At 45.3% G+C, this 13,963-nt stretch overlaps 1 long non-coding RNA gene and 1 pseudogene across 1 annotated transcript; one reads left to right on the forward strand and one right to left on the reverse strand.

Moving 5' to 3' along the window:
- The first annotated feature begins 5,719 nt into the window (after window positions 1–5,719).
- Window positions 5,720–7,982, forward strand: LOC118671412 (annotated as a pseudogene).
- Window positions 7,983–8,128: 146 nt separating this feature from the next.
- On the reverse strand, window positions 8,129–13,860 carry LOC118672238. Its single transcript, XR_004973016.1, has 3 exons — window positions 12,409–13,860; window positions 12,122–12,201; window positions 8,129–9,221 (listed from the first exon to the last, which is right to left on the reverse strand). It is a non-coding gene; the product is annotated as an uncharacterized LOC118672238 (long non-coding RNA).
- Between the last annotated feature and the right edge of the window lie 103 nt (window positions 13,861–13,963).

The following is a 13,963-nucleotide window of genomic DNA, read 5'->3' on the forward strand; positions in this document are numbered from 1 at the left end:
GTGATTGACATTATGCAGCTGTCTGGTTGTTGCTAATCTGACTGGAGCATCAACTCATTATTGTTATACTTGCACTTCTCTGATCACCGAAGAGTTTGAGCATCTCTGCATTGATGATTATTCTTTAAGATGCCCTCTTCTATAAATTGTCTTTTCATATCATTTGGTCATATTTCAATGGAATATTTTGGATGTTGATTTGCAAGAGCTTCTGGAAGATTCTGCCCTTTGTTGATTTTAGACCTTGTGAAAATATTCTCGCATCTTGTCATCTTGCTCTTGAAACTTTGTCCACCTCACTGAACAGAAAACTCTCCTATTGGTGTAATTAAATATAACCAAATTTCTCAAAATGTCTCTTTGCAGTTGGTTTGTGGGGTGTGTGTGTGTGTGCGTTTCTATATATTATCAGCACTGTGTTGTAGGCTTTGTTCTGTTGGTCCAAATTCTTTGATTTTGCTCAGTAATGTCACCCATTTAACAGCCCTTGAGACTTCCGACTGGATTCAGCAGGCACTCGGAAGTCATTGCAGGTTCTTGAACTGGGGAGCATAGGAAGTGGTTCTCTTGGGAGCTTTCTACAGGAGGGATTGGCTGCAGGGAGGCAAACTGGGAATCTGCCTGTGGGTCAGTAGCAGGCAGGTAGACTTAGCCCCTATCCTCATAGGACCTCCAGTCAGCACGGAGCCAGGTATTCAACAACAACAGTGATGAGTATTCTGCAGGGAGTAGTGAGAACAGAAGGGGGGCAGGCTTAGGCAAGACTTCCTGGAGACAGAGGCATTTGCTTTGACTCCTGAGGGCAAAGTAAGAGCTGGCCCAGTGATGAGAGAGGGGGAATGTCTTGAGGGAATAAGGGTTTAGAAAATGGAAAACAGCCAAGAAATATACTAAAGATAAAGTGGGTGAAATTGCTCAGCAAAGTCAAATGACATGGTGGAAAGCCTTATGGGTTGACAGGCCACATGGTGACCTCAGAACGTTGTTTCTTTCCCAGGCACCTGGGCCCAAAGCCAGGTGACAGGCGGTGAGGAAGGAAGGGCTGGTAAGGAAGCAGAAGCAGGAGGAGTGGACCACGGTCTGGAGCTTGGCAAGAACAGGACAGACAGAGAGCATCCAGCTGACCTTTTTCCAAGATGAACAAAAGAATGCTTTGTAGGCTGAGAGGACACATTCATAGGCAAGCAACTATCTCTCTTCTTAAACACATCTTTACATGTTTAGCTTTCAAAAAGGATGTATGTACATTATAAAATAGTTAGGATTAGGGAACTATTTAACACAGAGAATAAAAGCCTCCAATAACCATCCCCAGTAAGCACTGTTAATAATTTAGAGTATATTCCTCCAGGTTTATTTATATGTAAAACTAATTTACATATTTTTAAAAATATTTTTATTGATTTCAGAGAGGAAGGGAGAGGGAGAGAGAAATAGAAACATCAATGATGAAAGAGAACCATTGATCGGCTGCCTCCTGCAAGCCTCACACTGGGGTTGGAGCCCACAACCCAGGCATGTGCTCTAACTGGGTATCAAACCGTGTCCTCCTGATTTACAGGTCAAACACTTAACTACTGAGCCACACCAGTCAGGCTACATATACATTTTAATAGGACATATATAATTTTTTAAAAATATATATCTTACAGATTTTTTACAGAGAGGAGGGTAGAGGGATAGAGAGTTAGAAACATCAATGAGAGAGAAACATTGATCAGCTGCCTCCTGCACACTCCCTACTGGAAATGTGCCTGAAACCAAGGTACATGCCCTTGACCGGAATTGAACCTGGGACCCTTCAGTCCACAGGCCGACGCTCTATCCACTGGGCCAAACCAGTTAGGGCAGGACATATATAATTTTTAACAGAGTCTCAATTGCATAAAGCAAAAACGGATGGAACTGAAAGGAAAGATAGATAAATCCACAATCATAGTAGGAAACTACAACCACTCTCAATAATCCATAGAACAAGTAGACAGAAAATTGTTAAGGCTATAGAATACCTGAAGGGCATTATCAACCTATTTGGCCTAATTTAGATTCATAGATATTTCAACCAACAATAGCAAAACCCATTCTCTTCAATTGCACATGGATCACTCACCAAAATTGACCATACTGTGGGCCATAAAACAAACCTTAGCAACTGTAAAAAACACGAAATAATAGAAGATATAATCTATGTCCACAGAGAATTAAATTAGAAATCAATAACAGAAAGACATTTGGAAAACCCCTATTGGAAACTAAGCAAAGGACGTCTAAATAACCCATAGATCAAAGATGAAGTCATAAGGGAAATTAGAAAATATTTTGAACTGAATGAAGATGAAAACATCAAAATTTGTGAGATGTGCCCAGCTGATGTTGCTCAGTAGTTGAGTGTGAACGTATGAACCAGGAGGTCCTGGTTCAATCCTGGTCACAGCACATGACTGGGTTGCAGGCTCGATCCCTGGTGTGGGGCGTGTAGGAGACAGCCAATCAATGATTCTCTCTCATCATTAATGTTTCTCTCTCCCTCCCTCTCTGAAATCAATTTTAAAAATTGTTAACAAAAAGCTGAACAAACGGAAAAATCAACTCTTCTTAGATCTGCCAGAAAAGTGAGGTCACAGGACAAACTGCTGCCCCTTAAATTGGAGAAACAGACAGCCGAATACAGGGTATCACAACCTACCTGAGCAGAAACCGCCACCAGAACCAGTGCTGGGGTAGAAAAGCCTGAACTGTAATCGACAAATTGCTGGAGGTTTATGTCTAAGACTTAAAAACTCCACGCCCTGACCGGTTTGGCTCAGCGGATAGAGCGTCGGCCTGCGGACTCAAGGGTCCCGGGTTCGATTCTGGTCAGGGGCATGTGCCTTGGTTGCGGGCACATCCCCGGTGGGGAGTGTGCGGGGGGCAGCTGATCAGTGTTCCTCTCTCATCGATGTTTCTGACTCTCTGTCCCTCTCCCTTCCTCTCTGTAAAAAATCAATAAAATATATTAAAAAAAAAAACAAACAAACTCCAGGGGACACAGTCATTTGTGAGTTTTCTCTCCAAGAGCTCTACCAGGTCCTCACTGTGCAGATCAAAGAAAAATTCCCTTCATGCATCTGGCAAGCAGACGGGAAAAGGAACCATTTTTTAAATATGGCAGAGCATTCGGTTCTTCAGAAGGCTTGCCTCAGGAGAAACTATTTTACCAGAGCCTAACCTGCTGGGGTTTTATCAGATCCTAACTGAAAGTTCACAGTCCAGGAGAAAGGCTCACCAGAAGATGAGACCTCGTCATAGGCCTAGAGAATGCCTCCTCACCAACACACCTCACCACCACATTACTAAGGACCTATTTACACAGTTCCTTCTACCCAGAACCTCATATCTGCCTTTCAGCAAACAATTATATGGCATACTAAAAGGCAAAAACACAGTCTGAAAAGGCAGAATAAACAGCAGGACTAAGATATGATCGTGAATGTTGGCATTAATAAACTAGGAGTTTTTAAAGTTATAATTAATATGTCAACCAATTCAATAGAAAAAAATAGATGACATGAAAGATCAGATAGATCATCTAAGCAGAAATATGGAAATTCTAGAAAAGAATAAAAAAGAAGTGCTAGAGATAAAAAAACAACAACACTGTAACAAATAAAGAATGCCTTTGATGGGCTCATTAACAGACAACATGGCTGAGAAAAAAAATCTGTGAGCTTGAGGGTATGACAATAAAAATTTCCAAACCTGAAAAGCAAAGAGAATAATGACTAAAAGAGAGAGGAAAAAAAACACAAAACAAAACAAAGCAGACAGAGCATCCGAAGACTGTGGAACAGCTACAAAAGGTATAGCAGACACATAATGGAAATACCAGGAGGAGAAGAAAGAGAAAAACAGAAGCAGTATTTGAAGCAATAATGACTGAGAATTTCCCAAATTAATGTCAGATACCAAATCACAGATCCAGGAAACTCAGAGAACACGAAACAAAACAAAAACCCTACACAAAAGTATATCATATTCAAACTCCAGAAAATTCAAGGTAAAGAAAAAAATTTTTGAAGGAAGCCAGAGGGAAAAAAACTTATCTACAAAGGGGCAAAGATAAGAGTTGCATCCAACAATCCAAAGAGAGAAAGTAAAGTATATAAAGTATTGACAGAGAGATGACCACCAACCTAGAATTTTGCACCCTGTGAAATTATCCTTCAAAAGTGAAGGTAAGGCCCTAGCTGAGTAGCTCACTTGGTAAGAGCATTGTCCTGATGTGCCAGGGCTGCAGGTTTGATCCCCGGTCAGGGCACATAAAAGAATCAACCAATGACTGTATAAATGGGTGGAACAGCAAATCGATGTTTCTCTCTCAAATCAATAAATAAATGTTTAAAAAGGAAGGGAAAGTATTGTTAAAGGAGTAAGAAAAGGTAGAACAAAAACATTTATTTTTCTTATTTTTAATTGATCTAACAGAAAACAGTTTGTTCAAAATAATAATAGCAAAAATGTATTTGACTGTGTGTAAATGAAGGGAATGACAGCAATGATACAAGGGACAAGAGAGAGAGGAATTAGAAATGTTTAGTTATTGCTCTGGCGATGTGGCTCAGTTGATTGGGCATCGTACCACACGTGGAAGGGTTATGCAGCTCCATCCCGCCTGGGGGACACGCAGGAGGCAGCCAATTGATGTTTTGCTCTCACATAGATGTTTCTCTCTTTCTCTCTTGCTACTTCTCTTTCTGAAAAGCAATAAAAATATTTTTAAAAATTAAAAAAATAATACAGGCTAGTCTTGCTGGTCACAGAAACATCATGCATTTGAAATGATCCATGGCAATAGTTGTGGCCATGAAAGCTATACAGCAAGCAGGCATGCAGCCCCGTGAGTTTGACATACTTGCTTTACAGAGTTATATACTTTTTTTAAAATCCTCACCGAGGATATTTTTCCATTGATTTTTAGAGAGAGTGGAAGAGAGAGGGAAAGACAGAGAGAGAAATATCAATGTGAGAGAAAGACATTGACTGGTTGCCTCCTGCACACATCCTGACCAGGGCCTGGGCCAGGGAGGATCCTGCAACCAAGGTACATGCCCTCGACCAGAATCCAACCCGGGACCCTTTGGTCTGCAGGCCAATGCTCTATCCACTGAGCCAAACTGGCTAGGGCTGAGTTATATACTATTAAGGAACCGAGAATAAAGGGTAAAAATGTAAAAGGAACTATAAGCTTTGTCAGCCATTCATAAGTAAGCATCTGAATTTGGAACAATAATTAATAGTCGAAAATTTATTCATGAATATGTTGTGGGTAATTAAAAATATTTATTTGTTATTTTCATATTACAGAATATTCTACCAATCGAATTTAAAAGAATTGTATGGGAGACCCGCGCTCCCGCCATCCGCCCGCCCGCGTGCCCAGGCAGCGATGACACGGCGCTGGCGGTGGCCGCGAGGCGCCGGGCGGGCCGCTTGCTGACCGTTTGCTGACCGGAGAGCGGCCGCCGCCAGCGTGTCCTTGGCGCCCCGCCAGCATGGGCTGCGCCCCGAGCAGCCACATTCCCGAGACCCAGACCGTGTACCCGGGCGCCCGGGAGGCCGAGGATGTGCAGGACCCCGCGGCGCCCTGCTTGGTCCGGAGCCCGAAGCCTTGGCCACCACCAGCGGCGCCCGCCCCGCGGACCCCGACTCCAAGAGACCAACATCTCACGTGCATTTTGGCCCCATGAGGTTTCATGCAGATCAACTCCAGGTACTTTTGGCGTTTATCAAAGACGACAGCCAGTGTGAAGGATTCCGTAAGGCGTGTGAGAAAGCAGGGTTTAAGTGCACGGTGGCCCTGGAGGTCCAGGCTGCCCTGACCTGTTTCCTGGCTGCAAACCACGACATCATCATCATCGACCACAGAAACCTCCAGCCGCTGGACGCCCCGGCGCTGTGCCAGTCTATTCGAGCCACACAAGTTTCAGAAAACAGTTACTGTTGGTGCAGTACGCAGGCGGGATGCAGAAGAGCCTGCGATGTCCCTCATTCGTGCCGGCTTTCCGAGGAGGTGCGTGGAGAACCCCAGCCTCCAGGCCTGTTTCGCGGACTGCGGCAGCTGGAGTTTGGAGAGGTGCCGTCACAGCTGAAACGCAGGGCTTGTAATTCAGTATTCACTGCACTGGAGAACAGCCAAGACGCCATTAAAATCACGAGTGAGGCCGAAACCGGTTTGGCTCAGTGGATAGAGCGTCGGCCTGCGGACTGAAAGGTCCCAGGTTCGATTCCGGTCAAGGGCATGTACCTGGGTTGCGGGCACATCCCCGGTGGGGGATGTGCAGGAGGCAGCTGATTGATGTTTCTCTCTCATCGATGTTTCTGACTCTCTATCTCTCTCCCTTCCACTCTGTAAAAAATCAATAAAATATAAAAAAAAAAAAAAAATCACGAGTGAGGACAACTACATACAGGATGTAAACCCAGCATTTGAAACAACAGTGGGCTCTGAGTCGGGTGCTGCCCAGGAGAACAGTTCCATGCCTGTGATGGAAGCCTTCGGCCGCGTCCTGTATTCACCACAGTTCGGGGCGAAGGAAGAGGATCCTCACACCAAGGACCTCATTGGGGGCCTGATGTCTGACGGTTTTCGAAGACTGTCTGGGAATGAGTACACTCTCTCCACAAAAAACCTGCAGCAAGTTCCGGGCAGCTGACTCGCCTCCGAGTCCCTTCGCGCTATCCCACCGCGGATAGCCGAGGCCACGGAAAACGCTGACGACGGGGACTTGAATGCTTTTGCACTGGAGACTGCCACTCAGAAAAGGCCTTTGACTTTTCTTGGTCTCAAAATCTTCGCTCGCTTTGGGGTCTGTGAATTCTTGAAGCGCTCGGAGACGACGCTGCGACTGTGGCTGCAGACTAGGGAAGCCAACTCCCACTCCTCCAACCCCTACCACAACTCCACCCAGGCTGCACGCCACCGCCTCCTTCCTCTGCCAGGAGAGGATCAAGCAAGCGTTAGGCTCAGGGGACGAGGCCGCCGCCCTCATCGCAGCCGCCATCCACGACCCGGACCCCCCGGGGAGGACCAACCTCTTCCTGTGCAACGCGGGCAGCCCCTGGCCGTGCTGTACAACGACCGTGCCGTGCTGGAGAGCCACCACGCGGCCCTGGCCTTCCAGCTGACCGCCGAGGAGGGCAAGCGCAACATCTTCAAGAATGTGGAGAGGAATGACTACCGGACGCTGCGCCAGGCCATCGTCGACATGGTCCTGGCCACGGAGATGACCAGGCACTTCGAGCACATCAATAAGTTTGTCAACAGCGTCGTCAAGCCCTTGGCGGAGCTGGAGGAAAGCGAGGGGAGTGAGCCAAACCCTGGTGACGTAGACACGATGCTCCGGTCTCCAGAGAGCCGGACTCTGATCAAGCAGATGATGAGCAAGTGCGCGGACGCGTCCCACCCCTGCCGGCCTTGGAGCAGTGCATCGAGTGGGCCGCACGCATCTCGGAGGAGTATTTTTCTCAGACCGAAGAAGAAGAGAAGCTGGACTTAGCTGTGGCGATGCCAGCTTTTGACCGAAACACCTGCAGCATCCCCCAGTCCCAGATCTCCTGCATCGACTACTTCGTCACGGACATGTACCGTGCTTGGGACGACTTTGTAGACCTACAGGAGTCACTGCAGCACCTGGACAACAATTTTAAATACTGGAAAGGACTCGACGAAATGAAGCGGCGGGGCGTCCGACCACCTCTGGCACCAAAATAGAGAAGGCTCCTTCTGTCTGAAACTGGGCCTCTGAAACTGCTCTACTCGCCTGATGTACTTCGCCAGTGATTCTACAAATTAAAAGAAACTAGGACTGAACGCTTTTTCATAAAATTTTATTAATGACTTTTTCCAGAAGTTTGCCTTATTTTGTAGTGTTTATACCAAATATTGTCATAGAAACATAGCAAACAGAATATTTACTAAATTGACTTTTTAAAACCAATCCGTTTTTTATTTTATTTTTTATTTTTTTTAAATATATTTTATTGATTTTTTACAGAGAGGAAGGGAGAGGGATAGAGAGTCAGAAACATCGATGAGAGAGAAACATCGATCAGCTGCCTCCTGCACATCTCCCACTGGGGATGTGCCCGCAACCCAGGTACATGCCCTTGACCGGAATCAAACCTGGGACCCTTCAGTCCGCAGGCCGATGCTCTATCCACTGAGCCAAACCGGTTTCGGCTAAAACCAATCCGTTTTTATCTTCATAGGTAATTTTTCATTCTAGATATTTATAAAGGTTCTGTATCTTCACACTTTCAATAAATGTAGTACCATAAAAAATGATGACATATCAAAGTACTTGTTATTTCATTTTAAACTTACATTGCTTTTCCAAGATAAAAATGAAATTAAAAAAAAAAAGAATTGTATGTATAAATTGGCATTAGGCTACAAATGTAAATCCTTTTAATGAAAAGTTGCAACTTTTAATGTTTTAACATAGTTTTCTATTTGTCTTTATTTCAGGTATCAGAATTATAAAATATCTGAATAAGATATTTTTGTTGCTGTTTCAGGACTTAGTTAATTCGCCTGGAGAATATTCACATATAATAAAAATATCACTAAATAAATAGTTAATTCGCCTGGAGAATATTCACATATAATAAAAATATCACTAAACAAAAAACATTTAAAAATAGTTTGTTATTATAAGGTACTTCCACTACCCGTTAAGTGGTATAGTGTTATTTAAAAATGGACTTGAATATTATATTGCAAATTCTAGGGCAACCACTAAAAAAAGCAGGAAAAAGTATAATGTTATGCTAATGAAGGAGAGAAGATTAACTCATATGGAATACTCAGTTAAAACCACAAAAGGCAGAAAAATGTGGAAGACAGGAATACCAAAAAAAAAAAAAGAACAAAGGCAACAAATAGAAAACAGTAACAAATATGGTAAATACTAATCCTACTATATTCATTAATAATCACCTTAAATATCAATGGTCTAAATATACCAATTCAATAACAGATTGTCAGATAGATAAAAATACAAAAAACTATATATTACCTACAAGAACCCATTTTAAATATAAGGACACAAAGCCCTGGCCCAATGGCTTAGTTGGTGGGAGCGTCCTCCTATGCATCAAAAGGTTGCAGGTTTGATTCCTGGTCAGGACACATAATCTAAGTTGTAGGTTCAATCGATGTTTCTCTCTCTCCCTTCTTCTCTCTAAAAATCAATAAAACATATCCTCGAGTGATGATTAAAACACACATACACACACAAACGACACATATTCACAGTAATGGGGTGGAAAATGACATACAGAAGCAATATTTGAAGCAATAATGATTGAGACTTCCCCAAATTAATTTCAGACACCAAATCACAGATCCAAGAAACTCAGAGAACTCCAAACAAATAAGCAAACGAACAACAACAACAAAAAAATATTACGCGGGCTGGTGTGGCTCAGTGATTGAGCATGGACCCATGAACCAGGAGGTCACAGTTCAATTTTAAAATAAAAAACTTCTGCTTTGCAAAAGATAATATCAAGAGAATGAGAAGACAAGCTGCAGACTGGGAGAAGATATTTGTAAAAGACATGTCTGGTAAAGGACTATCACCTAAAACATACAAAGAACTCTTAAAACTCAACAAGAAAACAAACAACTTGACTGACAAATGGGACAAAGATCTGAACAGACATCTCACCAGAAAGCATAAACAGATGGCAACTAAGCATGTGAAAAGATATTCAACATCATATGCCACTAAGGAACTGCAAATTAAAGCAATGAGATATCACTACACACACATGTCCAAAAATCCAAAAACACTGCCAACACCATTGGGCAATTAATGTTCAATATATTTATATCCTAATCCAGAAATTCCACCCCTAGAAATATACCTGAGAGGAATGGATGCCATATGTCTACCGAAAGGAATGCACTAGAATGTTTGGAGCAGCTTTATTTATAACAGTAAAAAACGGAAACAACTGAAATGACCATTAGAAATAGAAAGAATAAATAGTGGTATATTTATGAAATGGGATACTATAGCAATGAAAAGGAATGAACTTTTTAATCCTCACCGAGGATATTTTTAGTATATAAAATATAGTTATATTTTATATTTAAAATAGTATATAACTCAGCCCTAGCCCTACATCCAACATGACAGTCTCAGACATAATGGTGAATGAGAGGTCAGACGTAAAGGAGTGCACACTGTATAATTCTATGTACACGAACTCCAAAAACTGGCTCAACTTCTATTTGGCAATAAGAGTTCAGAATATTGGTGACATTTGGAGATGAATGTGGACTTTGAGTGAGCTTGCTAGATGCTAGAAATATTCAATATCTTTATCTGGGTGGCGGTTACATTACACACACACACACACACACACACACACACACACGACATGTATACTAATTCATCAAGCTGTACACTTAAGATGTGTATACTTATTTATCTGTAAGTTCTACCTCAATTAAAAAAAATAAAAAGAAATAAGGGACAGTACTCCCCCCCCCCCCCAAAAAAAAAAAAAGAAAGAAAAGAGACAGGAGAAGTCTTTATGTCACTATCCTATACAATAAAGAGCTAATATGCAAATGGTCATCATGCCGTCACAGTGTAACGGCTCAGACACTCAACACTGCGGAGAGAGGAATGGGGACCAGCCAGGCACAAATGAGCTCACAAGAGAGGAATGGGGACCAGCCAGGCTACGGCCTGGGAGAGGGACAAGCTGCCCTCCCACGGTCCCCTGTGGCTGCGGCCGGCCCTGGCAAAGCCAACCTGGGTCCTGGGTGCCTGCAGCGGGACAGAGGGAGAGAAGCCCTGGTCCCGGGTACCTGAGACTGGCTGGAGGAGGGAATCCTGTGTCCCAAGTGCAGGGCGAGGCAGAGGCGGTTAGGGGCAATCAGGCAGGCAGGCAGGTGAGCAGTTAGGAGCCAGCAGTCCCAGATTGTGAGAGGCAGTCGGACATCCCCCAAGGGGTCCTGGATTGGAGAGGGTGCAAGCCAGACTGAGGAACTCCCTCCGCTCCCCCCTGCATGAATTTTGTGCACCGGGCCTCTAGTCTTAAATAAAAATTTAAAAACAGGACATTTCGCCCTAGCTGGTTTGGCTCAGTGGATAGAGTGTCAGCCTACAGGCTGAAGGGTGCTGGGTTCAATTCCAGTCAAGGTCACATGCCTGGGTTGTGGGCTCGATTCCCAGTAGGGGGCTGGCAGGAGGCAGCTGATCAATCATTCTCTCTCATCTTGATGTTTCTCTCTCTCTTTCCCTCTCCCTTCCTCTCTGAAGTCAATATATATATTTTTAAACAGGACATTTCCAAAACACATAAAAATATATGACTTTAAAAATAATATGTTCATCTATTCACTGTCTAAAATTACTCCACGAACACTCGGAATTCAAGTACCACATTTTGGTTAAGGCATTCCAGGCACACTAGGGTTTTTTTTATATGAGCTGCTGCTGAAGTACTGGCAACCCGGGGAAAGGCCGGGGCCAAGCAGAGAGCTTGTAGTTAGGATTATGCCTTGTCACCAGCCTGGGCTGGGGTTGTGGAATGCGGAGGCTCTGCTCCAAGTCACAGGGCAGAAAACTGGAAGGGAGGGATGGATAAATTGGGAGAGGGGGCAAAGAAAAAGGACCAAGGGCAGATTCCCTCATGCTCTGGCCCAGAGCCCAAGACCTGGACTTCTGACCTCACCAGGGACGCAATAGATGTAAAACAAGCCCATCTGTTTCCAAGTGGGAAGAGTGCCAGCCATGATTTTTCGCTGCCCAGGGAATGAAGTGTCAATAGTAATCATTCTTATGATTCATGTTCAACCTGCTTTATTTCAAAACTCTTTACCGAAAGGTCCTTTAGCCCGGCCACTATGTTCACCTGGACTCCAGATCTGTGCATGGAAGACTTGCACATTCCCTGGGGTTTAAGCTTCTCCCACTGTGATTGTGGTGAGTAGCATCTTACAGTTTTACATACATCATTTCGCTTGACCCTCTAATCCTGGTGAGGAAAGCAGAGGATGTAGGGTTGCTATTCTAATGTTCTAGATAAGGAAAATGGGATCAGGTGACTGGATCAAACTCACCCTATCATCATGGTGGGAAAGCCGAGACCTCTCTTCCCAAATCCTTTGCTGTTTCCCAGTCAAAACAAGAAAATCAGTTCCTGTGACACAAAATGTCCTGTGTATGTTCCAAGGGCAGAATTGGATTCTGGGGCTGAAATTTGTTTTAAATTTATTTTTTCTGGGCGGGGTGAGGGGGGTAACTCATTAACAAAAATATCGATGCCCTAACCGGTTTGGCTCAGTGGATAGAGCGTCCGCCGGCGGACTGAAGGGTCCCAGGTTCGATTCCGGTCAAGGGCATGTACCTTGGTTGCGGGCACATCCCCAGTGGGGAGTGTGCAGGAGGCAGATGATCAATGTTTCTGTCTCATCGATGTTTCTAACTCTCTATCCCTCTGCCTTTCTCTCTGTAAAAAATCAATAAAATACATTTAAAAAAAATATCGAATGATGAGTCAAAATTAAGCACAGGGTCTTAGACAACCCTACAAACAAGGGGCCCTGAAACTTCAGCTGCATTAGCATTAAGGTAAATGCGCCTCTCTTACAGGCCCTGCCCACTAAAAAATCTGGACACACCAGATCTTGACAGGGTTTTCCTCCCTGTTTGTGAGACGTGGCAGATGAGGGCTGTGGAAGTCCTGGGAAAGGAATCTCATTCCTCCCAGGAGACAAGAGGAATTACAACAGCAGCGAGGCGGTTTTGTGAGGATGGAGAAGGCTGCGTGCCAGGGGAGAGTCCAAAGGGGCTGGTGACCCAGCTGGCGGAGATGTGGGCTGGAGCCGTGTTGGTGTGGGAGGGAGACTGGCGGCCTGGGAGCAGGAGCAATGGCTGCCTCCAATGCTATGGCCCAAACCGTAGGCACGCCTGTTGGAGTCAGGCGTTCTTCCATCTTCTGGCTCCCGGCGTCCTAATAAGCCTTCTTCGGAGGAGGGAAGGCTGAGCCCGACAACCACAGCCGCCTGCAGTGGGAGGGTAGAGCGTGGCCTCCGCCCAGGCCTCTCGATCTCCGATCTCCGGGCCGCAGGGTGCTGGAGTGCGGGAGGCCTCGGCGAAGGCTGCCCCGCTGCGGCTCGCGCGGCGAGGCCAGGGTGCCAGGCTCCCCTCGGGGCTCCCGGCTGTCGGTGGGGTGGAGGGGAGGACGGGAGTGGGGGCAGCGCCCGTGGCCTGCTTTCCCAGGGCTGGCCCAGTCTTTTTGACAAGCTGATTGCGTGGCGAGGATTGGCTGATCCCGGCGTGACGCCGATTAACAACAAAGGTGGAGTTGGAAGAAATTAGATTAAAGGAGAAGAAAAAAAAAATTAAAGGGGGAGCTGGCAGGGGACTGGAGGCAGAGACCGAAGGGGAGATGTGCGAAGCCTTGTCTCCTGGCTCCGACTTCGCCCGAGAAGGGAAGCCCTTCCGAAAACCCACCGGGATTTTGCTCTCCACCCCCACCCCGGCCCAGCTAACGAAGCCTGGGTGCGAGGAATGGCTACCGCTTCTTGAGAAATCCCCCCAACTCCCACCCTGACACCCCCTGATTCGGCTCCCAGGGGGAGAACTTTTTGCTCGGACTCCTCGGATCCTAAACCCGGCGGAGGTGGAGGGGCCTGGAGGACGACGAGAGGCTCTATCTAAAACCCGGAAGGCTCCCGCGGCGCACCGAGATCGGACGAGGCGGGGTGCTCCCCGGGTTTTTCCATGTGTTGCAAATCTAAGAGCTTCTTTCTTGCCTTTTTTTTTTTTTAACACCCCCCTCCCCGTTGCTCTCCTTCTCTCCCCCCCGCCCCCCCTCCTGCTTTGGCTTTAGGGTTGCAAAAGCAAAGAGCAATAAAAAAAAAAAAAAAAAAAAAAGCCGCGCACACACTCAGACACAC

This window comes from Myotis myotis, unplaced genomic scaffold (assembly GCF_014108235.1).
Source record: "Myotis myotis isolate mMyoMyo1 unplaced genomic scaffold, mMyoMyo1.p scaffold_m19_p_17, whole genome shotgun sequence".
In the NCBI taxonomy this organism is placed as follows: Eukaryota; Metazoa; Chordata; class Mammalia; order Chiroptera; family Vespertilionidae; genus Myotis; species Myotis myotis.